This window comes from Columba livia, chromosome 1 (genome assembly GCF_036013475.1).
Source record: "Columba livia isolate bColLiv1 breed racing homer chromosome 1, bColLiv1.pat.W.v2, whole genome shotgun sequence".
Classification (NCBI taxonomy): domain Eukaryota; kingdom Metazoa; phylum Chordata; class Aves; order Columbiformes; family Columbidae; genus Columba; species Columba livia.
In genome coordinates this window covers 94,121,883-94,137,175 of record NC_088602.1, presented here as the reverse complement: position 1 = coordinate 94,137,175, position 15,293 = coordinate 94,121,883, and the positions used below count along the sequence as shown (strand labels likewise).

The window sequence follows — 15,293 nt, the reverse complement described above, 5'->3', positions numbered from 1 at the left end:
TTTCAGGAAGTGCTGGAACAAAGGAACTTATACTATTGCAGAAGAAGGGAGAAAACAATGTTAAATTAATTTCTAAAAGGAATTAATTCATGCATATTTTATGTTAAACTGCTACTCTAATTCTAGTACTGGATAGCTTCACTTGGGTATGGATAAAATGTCAAATAAACTCATGTTTCATGAGTGATGCAAAACCTAAGAGAAATCCATTTTAAAAAAGTGACAATCTCTTCTATTCAGGAGAGTTACACAGTGAGTTATTCTCCAAGTCCTATCACATCCAGAAGAGGACATAACTTCATACTCTTCTCAGTAGATGGAAGGCTGTAACAAAATGAGAAGTACAAAGAGCTGCACAGCAACAAAAAGTTGTGCAAGCAAGGCTCGGTGTGATCCATTTAAATATAAATTGTTCCCTGATTAAAATTTTTATCCCACACCTAGACACGTGTAACTTAAACAAATACACCAAAGACGACTGTTACTCTAGAGCTGAAATTGTGCCCCAGGGGTAAATATATTGACTGTCATGGCTTACCAAGAGCTTCAGAAAGCTACTTAAGTTTAGTGAATCACAGAACTGTCACCATTTGAGCCCCTGAAGGTGCATATTCTGTGCCATCTGTGGGTAATTCTTTGAGCAGCAGAAGGCACAAATTCCTGTGGAACCATCCCATGTGAATTCTCCACTGCTTAGCAGTAAGTTCAGTTGAAGCAATGTCTCCTTTTCAAATGCTTATTTTCAAAAAGTTTCCAATAAACTAATGTGATTGAAAACTGTAACCACTCTGACAAATGTGTTTGAAACTGATCTCAAAACTGTTGAAATGTTGTTAGAAGAGGGAAAAAAAAAGACACTGTAGTCACAGCAGACTTCTTTCTGTAGGAAATCAGAATAAAAAGGAATGATAGCCCTGGGGTCATTTATGAATATATTTTATTTTTAAATGGCTGGGAACAACAAAAACAAAACAAACAAAACCAACGAAAACAAAAAACAGAGGTTATAACAGAAAAAGGTATTAACATAAATGTCTGCGAACAGAAGGAATCAGGCAATTTTTTTGGTCACATCAAATACCAGTCTTTGCTGTAGCATCTCCATTAAAGTGCAAAGAAGAAGTCACCCATTTAAATTTTCCTTCAGCACTGCCAGAAAAGACCAGTGATTCATCCATCTTACTGCCATTGTTTTGTCTGGAAAATAAATAAATAAATAAATAAATAAATAAATAAATAAATATTTGGATGTACATGTCCATGTAATCTATTTGAAACTGAACTTCGCTTCATTTCCAGAGTAATTTTATTCAGCTGTCCTCCATAGTAAGCTGTTTTCATACTCTTCAGTCAAATAAGTGGAAGCAACTAGGACCTTCAAGTTTGAAACGTAAACTCCAAAAGCTCTGTTCTTTTACTTTTTCCTTGAATATTATACACTAACCTATCAAATGGTGTCCACCCTCCTGAGATAGACCTGAATGGGCTGGTACCCCTCACATAGCACATCTTAGACAAGCAGCTGTTCAAGACCCAAATGCGTTAGCACAGCACTAAGTCCAAGCTGACAAACTGTTTCTCAGCAGGCTGACTGGCTCCTCTAGGAGACTCTGCCATGCTGACACAGGCATTCTAACTCCACTCTCCAAAATGCAACTGTGGTCCGCTGTGCAATCCTCCCCTCTTTGCATAATTCATGTGTGTTTCTCTGGCTTTTCCATGGCCTTGAGCTCCTTCAAGCATTTCTGCCCCTGCATAGTATTTCCTCTCCCCATTGTTGCCCTCTCCCCCACTCCTGCAGCATGAGCTGGTTCTGCTGAAGGCAAGTGATTTCCTTAGGGCTAAATACAGAAAGCCAAATTCTAATGTTTCTTCCCACAGAAAGAAGCCCTGCTAATCTCTTAAAGAGTAAAGTACTATTCAGTGTGGCTAGGCTTGGTTAAACAGGTCCTGAGGAATGAGTTCAAGATGTTTTTGAAAACAAGAAGGATAAGAGTAGTGTATTAAAATCTGTATATTTAAAATACAACACATTCTGTAGATCAGAGTCCTTCAGATTTGGAGAACATCAAGAAAATCAGATTAAAATCATGATGCCTTTCAACAAAATATACAACCAACACACAGAGAATGCTATATTTGGCTATGCATCAACCAAGAAATAGGTCATAATGCATCTACCAGAAATAGGGTAGGAAAGAGGTAGACAATTTGTAGTTTTTTTCAGTTTTTCTCATCTAGTTCAGATTGCTATCATGACTTTCACTAATGGAGATACTGTGCGTAACTTCTGTATTAGACAATGTACTGTACTGTGCTAGGCAGAATGAAGAAAGGATTTTAAATCATAATAATAAAAGTTGTGCTGAAGAGCACAGCCCAGGAGTCTCAAAGTAGTAAGACAGATTTTATTCACTAAAGAGTTGCAGTGAGATATTTCTCTTTTCAAATAAGGAAGTATAAGAAAATTATAAAGTGCTGCAGTTAAATACTCCGTATCTATTTTCTGGAAGTGGAGTTGTGATGTGATAAACCCATTAGTTCTTGACTACTGTTAATTGTGTGTTTGGGTATGCCAAATAATATGGCAATAATTTCTTTCTCCTTGAATCTAGAATTCCCCTAAAACCACAAAATAAGTGATTTTGGAAATAATGTGACCTTGTGTCAAATAGAACCCATAAACAACACCACCACACAACCAAAGGAACCCCTCCTAAGCAGAAAACTGAAAATTATCCAAAGGTGCTAGAGGTCTCATACCTGTCTGATAATGTGAGAAAAATTTCTTCAGAGACCTGAGTAGCAGAACACAAAAGGTAATTGCTATCTGACACCTTTCTCTGTACACAGAGAATTGGTAGCTCCTAATGGGCAGGTGTCCACGTTAGAAAAAACATTAATTAGTACTCTTGTTGGCAGGCTCAGCTGAGAAAAACATGACTAAATGAGCATGGAAACTGAAGTGCCTTCTGTGACGATAATTGCATGTACCCACATCTAATATAATTTGGGATGTGATTTTCCATTTGGATCTGAATCACTGTAAGGGTCTAGTTGTTGTGACAACATACAGGGATAATGACTCTATTAAAACACTCAGGGCTTAATTTCCAAAAGTATTCATCGCTCACACCTTCAATGGGATCAGAAAACGTTTAGTAGCTTGGAAAATTTGGACACTCCTCATAATTTCAGTGCAAAAACTGCCAAGTAAAAATTATGAGAAAGCCATAAAGTAGCAATGACACAATGAAAAGCAACGCCAAACTTTAAAAGAACAGATTTCAAAAAAATGAGGAAGACAGAGAAGTGAGAGAGGGAATATGTTTTGGGTTTTTTCATTTTACATGAAGAAAAAATGAAGTAGTAATAAATGTTGGTTCTGGGAATTACACACATCAGCAACAGTAGCAGAAACACAAATTTAAATAGGATACTGAAAAGGAATTATAAAGTTCCTAGAAAAGTTGAAGGTAAATTGTACTTTCACAAAGATTAAATATAAGCAAGTATGAAATTATATGGAAAAGGCTGGTGTCATTTAACCGAATCCTCAGAGGTACTGGATGAAACCTTTGACAAGATGCTGGTCCCCAAGGCTGTAACACTGAAACGCCATTATGGGCCCCAGTGTACTGTGAGTTCCTCTGCATAAAAAGACTGAGAATTGTAACCTGGGATCATGTGGGTCATGCTGGTGATGTTCCATAAACCTGATTTATCGGACCATTTGCAGAAACAATTACACGCCATCTCATAAAGCCCAAAAAAGTCATTTTCTCTTCATAAGTGTTTGGAGTGCCTGTTTTAAATTTTCCAATTGTTATTATAATCACTATAGTAAACATCATGTTCTTTTAACTTGCTTGATATGAAACCCTTTGTAGCCATGATTCACACCAGCTTGCATCAAATTAGTAATTACATAGCAATCAATTTAGCTAAGTGAAAATAATTCTGAGCTGAGGAATTGGATCATCAAGGTTGATTTCAGAGGGTGGACAGAAAAAATAAGATATCTTGTTACTACTGTATACTCAGGAAACGAAAAGAAGAATTGATTTGTCTCTAGTAGAATGCAAACCAAGGTAGTCACTTTAATTTGAGGCTTTTCAAATACCACAGAGGAGAAGGAAGTCAGACCCAGACTCTGCACTGAGACATCTCTGTCTAGATTGAGCCTACCCGTGGTCTGACCACATCCAGCAGAGGTAGGATTGGTTAAAACAATCAAAAAAGTTGAAGGAAAAGACAGAGCTTTGTAATGTCAAAGGAGTAGGGACTCCTTTGGAGTGACAGTGAGGGAAGGGTGTATGATAGAAGACCTTAGACGGCTCAGGAAAGAGCAATCGTAGGAAAGTGAGGGGCAGCCTTCTTAGAGACATCAAGGAGTCTAGAAGATATATCTGCGAGTGGTAGTATCATTTCAGTTTTTTTATCTTTGTAGCGGAAAAAAATGCTCTATCCAATCCTATCCTACCTCTATTAGAGCACATATTTTTCCCTTTAGAAGCTAATAGCTATTAATATTTTATCACTGTTAACACTTAGATTAAAAGCAACAGAAATGGCTAGCTTCATTTTAGGGGTGGTTAAACTTGGAGAGAACTCCAGCTACTATATTTTGAAATCTATCCATTATATGGCACTGTATATAAAGTACACTGTCTATAAAGTGCAATCAGCTATACTATCTGAAGGAACACATAGATTTGCTATGTCTGACTTGTAAATCTTTAGTCTGATTCACACAGAGTTTTCCAGATATTCCAGTTAAAATATGTTCAAATCCCCAAGACACAATACATATGTCTACATGGCACAATACAACACGTCTAGGTAAAAAGCTAACTCAAGTACTAGCAGCTCAGTTTTATTAGTGCAAGGTTCTTGCAAACTAATTTACTTGCTGGCAGTTATTGTTCTTTTAGAGGTTGCTTGGAGATCTCTAGGCAGCATTGCACCGTGCCAAGACAGCATTCCTTTACAGAAAAGAGCCTTTGATTTTAGTTTGAAACAATAAATGTGAATGCTATCTCTAGCCTCAGCTGACAACGAGCGTGAATCTCCTAGAGCAGTCAGAACTCTTTTTCAGCTTGATCTTAGCACCAGGAAAATGGCAAGAGCAACAGTAGGTTGATTTTCACTCTGTTTTGCATTTTAATTAATGAGCATTTGACACTTCTCTGTAATTTATGATCATGTATAATAAAATAGCATAATAGAATCATAGAATAGATTGAGTTGGAATGGACCTTCAGAGGTCATCTAGTCCAACTCCCCTGCAATGAGCAGGAACATCTTCAACTAGATCAGGTTGCTCAGAGCCCCATCCAGCATGGCCCTGAATGTCTCCAGGGATGGGGCATCTACCACCTCTCTGGGCAACCTGGGCCAGTGTTTCACCACCTACATTGTAATAAATTTCTTCCTCATGTCTAGCCTGAATCTCCCCTCTTTCAGCTTAAAACCATTACCCCTTGTCCTATCACAACAGGCCCCAATAAAATTCTGTCCTCATGTTTCTTATAAGCTCCCTTTAAGAACTGAAAGGCCACAATAAGGTCTCCCTGGAGCCTTCTCTTGTCCAGGCTGAACAACCCCAACTCTCTCAGCCTGTCCTCACAGCAGAGCTGTTCCAGTCCTCTCATCATTTTCATGGCCCTCCTCTGGACCCTCTCCAACAGGTCCATGTCTTTCCTATACTGAGAGAATATCACCACAGCATTTAAAGACTTGGAGGTGATGATATGATTGAGCTTGTGCCATTCAAGCAGTAGAGAGTCTGGGCCTCAAACATGTACAGTCTATTTGAATAAGATAGTATGTATGGGTTTGAGGGGTAGAGAGGGAGGCATGTACAGTGTGATAGCAACAGTGTGCTGGTTTCACAACCGTTCTTTTTGGAAGTGCAGGATAAAGTGAAGAGAGAGAAGGAAGGTTAGTTATAAAGTTAGATGGACAGAAAAGGGAAGGGAGAGAGCATTTTAGGAAAGGTGATGGGCTGAATATGACAAGAGAGAACAAAAGGAAGAAACAGCATGTGAGCATGAGGAGAATGGGAGGTGAAGGGTAGGAGCAAATATTTAGCACAGCAGAAAGAAGACACTCAAAACCACAGCGATTTCATAGAGATGTGCCCTGTCTTTAGCCATGTAGCAAGTAAATACTGTGCCTGACTTAGTCGTGTCAGCTGTAATTTAATGAGCTGAGCACTTCCAGCAGCAATTCATCTACTTGAGATACCTTTATTAGGACAGGCAACTTACTTTTGGAGGTACTGGTTTCCCTCTGTCAATGCTACAAAGAGTCTAAATAACTTGTTTAGACAGTATATCCAAAATTTTAGTGGGCTAAACTTAGCTGACATAAACCCCAAGCCATATGTCCGAAGGTCCCTTTTTGACTGTTTCTTCTGCAGCTCCTGTTATTATCTTCATTAGCTCTAAAAGCTGGCAGATCAAAGGCCAAGGCTGTGACTTTTGTGTGTTTGGGGAAAGGAGTTTCACTCTAAGGTGGAAAGGTCACTAATAACCAAGTAGTCATATGGAAAGTGCCACACTCTCATTTTCCGAATTTTCTGTGTGGATGACACCAACTTGAGAGTGAAGTATCAGTTCTCAAATTCAGAAAGGCTGGGTTTACCACAGCATTTCTCTTTTTTAATGCTTTTGGAGTTAATCTGAAAAAGATCTGTGTAAGCGAGCCTGAATATCAGCATAAGCCACAAAAAGGTCCATTTTTCTCAGGGAATAGTAAATAGGCTGTATTTTCAGGTGTTTTTCAGTAGAACAGGGAGGTATTTTCATTGTTAGCATTTTTGCATAATCTGACATGTTACTTGTTCTTTTTCTCAACATATCTGCATTTGAAGATTTTTTTAAAATAGATTTAACAACAAAAGGCTGCTAAAATTGGAAACTGTGTGAGATACTTGTATTATTCAATTGGAGCCAAATCTGACACTGAAGACAGTTCTTGTTTAAGAACTTCCATTGAATGAATATGATCATAGCACAAAACAAAGAAAAATGTCAGTTTCCCTAGTTTTATGTTCATCATTTAGGTCTCACAATGTGCTTGAGGAAATAGGTTCAGTTTGGAAATGTTTGATCTGTTCTGTTCAGTGATGAGTTATTTTTGCAATGCATCAAGGCAAGTAATAAACAAAACATACTTTATTAGATAATTATTCTCTTAAAAAGTTTAAATAATGGTTTCTAGATTCAGTCAGACATGCATCCACCTATAATTTTTTGTGTGAAATCCCCAGCCTATAAACATTCTTTGAGTGATACTTATTGAAATCTGGAATTTAATGCTATACAAATACAAACAACCAGTTGAGATTTTCCCTTTGCAGAGCACAGAAGCAATGAGTTCATGAAAACCTAAACCTATGTATTATTAACAGCTGAAAAGATTGGATAAGCATTTTTAAGTCTCTTTTCTATAGTAAATCTCCACTTAAGGGTTTCCACCAACTTTTAAAAATAGTGTAGCTGCTGTTTTCTCAAGGTAACTTACATTTCTTCTGTTATTATTCAGAATATATTCATGAATTTTGCCCTAAAAAAGGAAAATAGCTATTTTGTAAGAGTTTGATCCAAAGGTATTTGAATTGGTAAGAACATTTCTGCTGATTACAGAGCTTTTCACCAGCCATTAACTGTACACAGCCACCTTACCTGAAGTCTGAAGATTTAGATGCCAAAGCATCTACAAGATTATCCACTCTTTCTTGAAGATTGTTTGCTGAGATGAATTTATGCTGGTTTGTCCAATGTAATTTTAATAGCCCTAAGTAAAAATCTTTTCCGTCTTTTTAGTATAGCATCATTACATCACTTTGTTGCCAGGATACTTTTCTCGATTTTCAGCTTGTACTTACACTTGCTTAGTTTCACAATGTAGGCTAAAAATGTTATACGTAAGACTTAAATACTCCATTGCAATTACCTTCATCCATAATTTGTTAGAACACCCAAGCTGAGTTTCTCAAAAGCAAGGAGTACATGTAGTTCATTGGCTGTCAAAGTACAGAACTGGAAGCTCTCCTAGTGTTTAGTCAACCCAACTCATTGGCTTAGAAGAGATGTATTTTTACTGGGATTTAAGGGAATTACATAAATCTTCAAACATTCTGTAGGTTCTTTGTAATGGGAGATGAAAATTAAGCTGGTATACTGCAACCTCTAGAGCAAAGAAACTAAGAAAATATACCTACCTATAATCATGTAATAAGGCCATAACATTACTTAACTCCCACCTGTGGTCCTTCAGATACACAAAATATTTCTTCATTTACCTATCCCTGTTCAATGTTCCCATTAGTTCTTTAATGGCCTTTTCATATTAATGCTTAAGTGACTCTTCTGCAGTTGACAGCAGAAGCAACAAGTATTTAAAAGCATAAAAATGTAAAACACAATTGTGAGTAAAATTATCTGCATCTTCTGGCACCATTATCACAACAAATAAAGGATACTTAAATGCCTGTAGTTCTGAGGTTTGCTGCCAAAGCTAGGATTTTTTAATATTATTTTTAGATTCCTATTCTCTGCAATCAAAGTTAATAGTTTAAAAATATGAGGTTCTTGAGGTTATTTAAGAAAAACTGAAAGCCTGAGGCTTAGTACAGCTTAGATCTTACTTAAAATGCCAAAATCATAACATTGTTCACTCTGTCCTTTTTGTCATTTTTGGATTGGTTTGGGGTTTTTTTGTTTGGTGGGTTTTTTGTTTGTTTCATAGATATCAGTATTCTCTCTCCTGCAAACTCTCAGATTAGTTTTTCTCTTCATTGTGTTCAAACTAGTTTTTATTTATTTGGGTTCTGGTAGATGTAAGTACATTAAAAATATTCATACATACTCAACAGCAGTCAGTAACATTTATTTATGCTGCTAGAAAGGTTTTATACACTCAGAACCACAACATACCATCACCACTGTTTAATTTGCAAATATTTGTTCCTCCTAGTTACAGAATGACAATGTATTTGCAATGAATTTAATACACGACTCTGTAGGCTTTGTATCTTGAGTCTAAGGGGAGTTGACAAGCTTTTCCAGAATTGCTGCTTGATTTTCTGCCTGGAAAAAAAACAAAGATTTGTCCATGCATTTTTCACAGACCAAGTGTGAACTATGAGTAAGTTAACTAAAAACTATGAGAAATGTAAAAACCATCTTCCCGAACCCAGAGAAATGAATTCAGTTCCTCCTGCTCTTCATGCAAATTTCCTCCATGTAAGACATCTTATATCAGAGCTACTGAGAGTGCTGTATAACTTTTAACATATTAATGAGCCATACTCACCCCTACTGCCTGATAACTCTAGTGAACCCAGCTAAGGTACATGCTCAGTGAACTCTGTTCACACCATCTACTGAAATACTGTATTTTAAGCTCATTCCAATGGATGCAAATGGAAATCACCTCTTCTGCCAAGCACAGGATAGTCCTCTAGAATGTATTCTTAGCCATTCAAATGCTGGGATCACTGCAAGGGAATGCAGATAACTTGCTAGTATTCTCACCTTTAAAACTGAGGAGGAAGCCAATCTGCTTGAGATCACACTGTACTGGGTCTTGCACAAACGTAGTCATTACAGTCAGTCCTTACCCAAGAGTTAATTCTAGACGACAAGACGAAACAGACAGTTGGGACCAATCACCTTTCTCGGGATGGGCAAAACAGAATAATAAAAATAAACAAGATAGACACTAATTTTTAGCTTTGGGACAGGGAGGCATGAAAAGCAACTCCCATAAATCTAGGAGGGTTTTACATACAGCTTGAATTTTAGTAATAGTAAAATAATGCAATAACGCAGCACATCTCATTGATAGAGGTCCTAAAGATGAGCTCTTAAGCGAACTTTTTCCTTTGTTGGCTATGTGTCCAGACAGAAGTAAAGGTTCCTACAGCATTTTTAAAAGGAAGAGCTCCAACTCCTTCCAACAATCCCTCTTCACCTAAAATAGGCTATGCTTTCGAGAGTGTATGCTATTTCAAAAACTAATAACATATAATGAGTGCTGCATTTGCCTACACACCATTGCCTAACAACCAGTATCTAATTCATTACTGTAAAGCATTTGAGGATGTCATGAGTATGAAAGACACTATATAAAATTGTATTATTCTCATTTAATAGCGTTTCAAACATAACACCATTTCCATGTAGTTTGAAAAGTAATTTAAGATATTCCAAGATAGATTACTCTAAGCTAAAATTTCAGGAAAGGTTCTTCTTTGTTTCTTGCTCATTGAATTTGCATTTAGTGATTGAATAGCTATTGCCTTAAAGGATCTATCAATGAAATTGCTAGGGATTTGCTACTGAATTACTTTCAAAAGTAACAAAGCTTCACAAAGTGTGTGTAATGGATATAATGTATTTGACTTCTGATCCATAGCTCAGCCAGTACAGGACTGATGAAATACTATTAGAAATTTTATCCAAAGTTCTAGATGACTTGAATAGATTCCTGGCATGTTGATGTACTTGTGAACTGGCAAAAGCACAAGAGATGTTTCGGACACGCGGAAAACAACTAAACAACGATCATGATCTTATCAATTTGTGCCAGCTGAAGCTAACAGCTGCTGAAGAGGAATCTATTAGAAAAAGTACAAGAAAATTATAAGATTATGCACTATCTTGCCCAATAATTTTTCCTTATAGGACAAGTGACCTAGGCACTCCAGGTTTTGAACCCTGTCTGGAATTTTATACAATCCTCACTCTCCATTCGTGCATGACACTGAAAAGGTTAAGTCTGCACTGCCTCGTTAGCACTATTGACATCATCTTGTTTGCCTTCTGAAAGAACCTGTGGCAGACCATGCAGCATGGGCAGCCAGGCAAGAAGAGCTGTACATAAAGGTGCCTGATATTCTTCGGCCACACTTTCTGTGTAACCACTTTGAGCACCACATTAAACCCATGGCTGTTGCAACAGCATGATAATAATTTGAGATTAAATTCAATGCAAGACAGGACACCACAGTCTTTGATATTTAGAATTGGGCAACTGTTTATTTGCCTTAAGGAAGCTTATATAAAGGAAATATCTTTAAATCTATCTGGCTGTTCAGTGAGAAAAGGCACCATAAGTTGATAATAATGTTTAAATTTCATCAGTGTCAAAGTCTTCAAAATAAACTAAGGCACACAGCTAAAAAATATCTGATAAATAAATAAAAGAAGGGAAAACAGCTCCACTACAAAAGGAGAGTTTGCAGCTTCTTTCTTACACCCTCAGCTGAATGAAAGACCTCACAACAGTGCAAAAAGTATGAAGAAATGTTTTAAATAGCCATTTCTACTAGTTGAAGTTAACATGCTTCACATACCAATTTACATTTCACATGTCCCTTCTTGCATCACAACAGTATCATCTATCGCTTACACTTTACGTGCATATCATTTAAAATATGAAGACCGGGATGGCTTTTTATGCACCCAGGAAGATGGTAGCCATGTCACAAAGGTATGCAAGGGTAGCACACTTCTGCACACAATTCAGCCTCTTACAGGAACAGAAGCTGTCTCTGATGCCTCCCTGAGGTTGTGGAATATTTGGCTTCTTGGCCCCAGGACAGGTACGCTGTCAGTAACACCTCATGGATTCAAACCCCTGCAGAAATCACTCTGTGCTGACTGACTACATAGCTACAGAAAACAAAATATATGAGCCTCACTATGTTAGGAGAGATGAAAAATAAGGCCCGCTTTTCTTGATGTGCTTTCTGAGGAGGCAATTCTTGTTTACCCAGTAATCCCAAGAGGGAATACTACCACAGTCTGTTCTTAAACAAAGTTCCATCCTGAAAGGAAAAACTGTGTTGTTTGGTTTGGGTTTTTTTCTTTGTTGCTTTGCTTTGTTTTTTAAAAAATACACCAAGTCTTACTCTACTGTCAAAATCACATCAGCTGAAGTCAGGACCAAAAGTATATTTTAATTTGTTTTGGTTTTTTTTCCCCCAAGTTAATGTTAGAACTCGTTCTGTCAGAAGGATGGAATTCCTTCTTTATCTGCCATCAAAACCAAAATTTCTTAGAGGAGTTCAATTTTTTTAAAAAATATGCCATTTTGATAAAACAGAGAAGTAGATAAATTTGCTTAGAGCTTCCAAAAGAACTCCCTAGTGTGCGTGTGTGCACATACTTGTGATCATCAGAGAAAAGTAAAAATGCAAAATGTGAAAGAATAATTTCAAAAATATTCTAAACTTCAATGATAACAGTAAAAAAAGATTAAATTTTTCAATGAAATTCATGGAAAATGGGATGTCATTTTTTAACCTATTCTATTGAGAAACAACATTCACACAAGTTTACCTTCTAAAGGACTTCAGTAGTCCTGGTCGTTTCTGTTAGGAAAAGTGAATCAAACTCTTGCAATATTTTCAAATTCAGCAATTAATTAAATCTTGGCTGCCATTTCATGTTCTCTCTAATAGGGGAGTTCACACAGGTGACGGTATCATAAACCTGAGAACCTTAGCTTTCTTCTTTAACCTGCTGTACTCCAACTACGGCAGTGAAGATAAGCAGTGTCCCTGCATGTAAATGTTTCTGTGCTTACCTGTCAGTGGACTATGCCTTTACTGGAGGAAAAAGTACATTCTGTTAGTGCTTGCCTTTACAAGTTGCTTCAAAACAAATATTTGATCATTAGCAGAACTCAGAGGCTCAAAAACTTACAACCTTCGCCTTAAATATTATATTTAATACTTTCACTTTAAAAGGATATGACAGTCTAATCTCCTATGTCCTCATGATAGACCACATAATAAGTAAAAAGTATTTAATAATATGCAAGAGCAAAGTATTAATATTTAAAAACACACTTTGTTATTAGTCTACTAAATCCAGCCTTCCATCTTCAGGGCACAACATTGGTCTTCCCCAACCGTTCCTCCCTGATAAACTATAAGTTCTCTAGTGGAAGGAAGTGTTTTAAGGTCATATTATAAAGCAGCGTGGACACAAATTACTGATGATTTTCACAGTGCTGTGCTTTCCTTTGATGATTAATACCATGCAAGAAATTGCCATACAGGACCTTTTTTTTTTTTTTTCTGACAGTTTTGTGCTATTCCTTTCTTTTTCCTGTTTTTCTTTCATAGTAATGTATGAATGATGCTGAATGCTATATTATCAGCATGACTTAGGGCATTAACCTCACCACAGACTGAGGACATAACCTTAAACCTTTCTCTTAATACCAAATGCTCTGAGGGGTATGCATACAGCTGTGAAGCATTATCTGCTTGTTTCATGCCTTGCAATGTTTCCTATTACTATGAAAGCTTTTTGTTAGCAGAATTCTAGCTTTCTGAAGTACAAGTGGTAGCATATTTGGTATAGAAAATACTTCTTTTAGATATTTTTGCACGAGGTAGAAGCCAGTACTGGGATAAGATGGAGATGGATAGATCTCACCACCTCTGAAGTCATGAGATAATCCTGCTCTTTTGAATAAAGCAGGAGGGGTAGCTCTTGTGACAGCCTGGCATCTCTGCAGTAGGGTCTGCTCATGTCATAGCTAAATAGCATTGGAAGACTACATCTATACTGTCAAATAACACCTGTCAGGGACCATTCTCACACCATTCTCAGCCTTGTGGCTTGTCCCAGTGCTATTTGTTGGTATAGACCCAAAAGGAGATGCCACCATGCTGAATCCTCTTCCCAGCCATTCCAGCAGCTACTTCAGGCCACCTTGCCCAGAAATCCACACCGTGTCCCACAGCTGAGCTAGGGGGTGGGGGGAATCTCTTTGGGGGTGCTGAACATTTAAATTATATTGTGGAGGAAATTCTCTCCTCTGCTGAGATTTTTGGGGAAAAAAAAGCTGCTTCAATCAAGATCTAGCATCTGCGCACCCACGGCCCACAAGACCCTCTCTCGCGGCCTCAACAGAGGTGGAGGCAGGCTCCCACACCCTTTATTAATAAGTGTTCACACCCAGCCCTTTTCCCTTTTGACTTTTCCAACTGGATTTTTCAGCTGTGGTTAAAATTAGTGAACATCCAGGCTGCTTGCATTTTGAAGACAGCTGCAGGGTAAGGGACAGGTAACCACTAGCTCTGCTTACCCATGGGGCTGGGACTCAGTCTCCAAAGATACTTGTATAGTTTCAGGCATCATTAAGGGTGAGAGCAGCCCCACCACATCTTCTCAAAACTAGCTAATTAGAGTTTAAAGGACTTTGAAGGGCTGCATGTTTAAATTCAACCCAAACTGTGGCTCTGAAATCAGGAGATTAGACCCAGCCTTCATTGCTTTTGCTGAGGTGTACTTAGGGGCATCGGTCCCTGTTAAGAGAAGTTCCACCAAATCCAGGGGCTCTTGAGTGATCAAATCTTCTGTCAAAACAGGCTTTGTTACAACAGCTACAACAAGTGTCTGCAACAGGAAAACATAATTAGATTTTTTAAATGATGCCTGTCAAGGGTTTAGATTGAGGGGTGTCAATAAAACCCTGGCAGATATATTGTTAACCCCCTCTCCCCCACGCTTTCCCCCTTTGCCCCTCCCTCTCCCCCTTTCCCAAGAAGGACAGGCAATCGGGAGGAAAAGAAGGACAGAGAGAAAAGAGTTGGAAAAATTAAAGATGTTTTACTAATGCTACTAGTAAGAATAGGCAAAATAATACAAAATATACAAAACCAATCTTGAAAGTCCCAGCAACTGCAGAGCCAGCACCCAAAGTCCTGGATTGGATTCTGCAGCCAACTGGAGCTGGATTCAGTCTGTCACTAGGCCTCTGTTCACAGGGATGACTAGCAAGGTCCTCTCCTAATGTCGGCCATAAGCAGAAGGGACGAAAAAGGGCAAAAGAGAAGGAAAAAAGAGATGAGATCCTCGTGATCTCCCACTTTTATATGAAGTATTCACGTGAATGAAATGTTATACACCGTTGGTCAGTTTCTTGGTCACCTGTTTCTCGTTGTCCCTCTCGTGAGATGTCCATCCATGCTTATCAATGACCTTGCATTTCATTGCTATGTTTACCAAAACATGTATCTGGTTCTCCAGGAAAATGCAGCTAATATGAAGGCTTTAGCTGACAGGGAAATTCACCAAAAGAGAAACTTGGAGTTTTTTAACAAAACCAGGACATTGCCAAAACAACTGACAAAGAAAAGCAGGTTTGATGTGGAGTCCCTCGTGTACCAAAATAAATGAAGCAATACTTCAGTCAGTTTGTTTCGGTGTCAGACCCACTACAATACTACTCACTCCAGCTTCCATCTGAAATTTATTTAT

General features: G+C 37.9%; 1 protein-coding gene and 1 long non-coding RNA gene across 4 annotated transcripts in view; one reads left to right on the top strand and one right to left on the bottom strand.

Moving 5' to 3' along the window:
- Positions 1-15,293, top strand: part of KCNJ6 (potassium inwardly rectifying channel subfamily J member 6) — a 169,606-nt gene that overhangs the window by 33,757 nt on the left and 120,556 nt on the right. The gene's annotated exons all lie outside the window — the stretch shown is intronic.
- Positions 8,070-15,293, bottom strand: part of LOC110365376 (uncharacterized) — a 28,955-nt gene continuing 21,731 nt past the window's right edge. The window contains exons 4-6 of one of the 2 annotated variants that reach the window (XR_010473566.1): positions 14,694-14,822; positions 9,546-14,429; positions 8,070-9,098 (exon numbers count right to left, since the gene is read on the bottom strand). This is a non-coding gene — a long non-coding RNA (uncharacterized LOC110365376). Of the gene's footprint in view, positions 9,099-9,545; positions 14,823-15,293 lie in introns of both variants that reach the window. The other variant, XR_010473565.1, reaches the window with a different exon arrangement.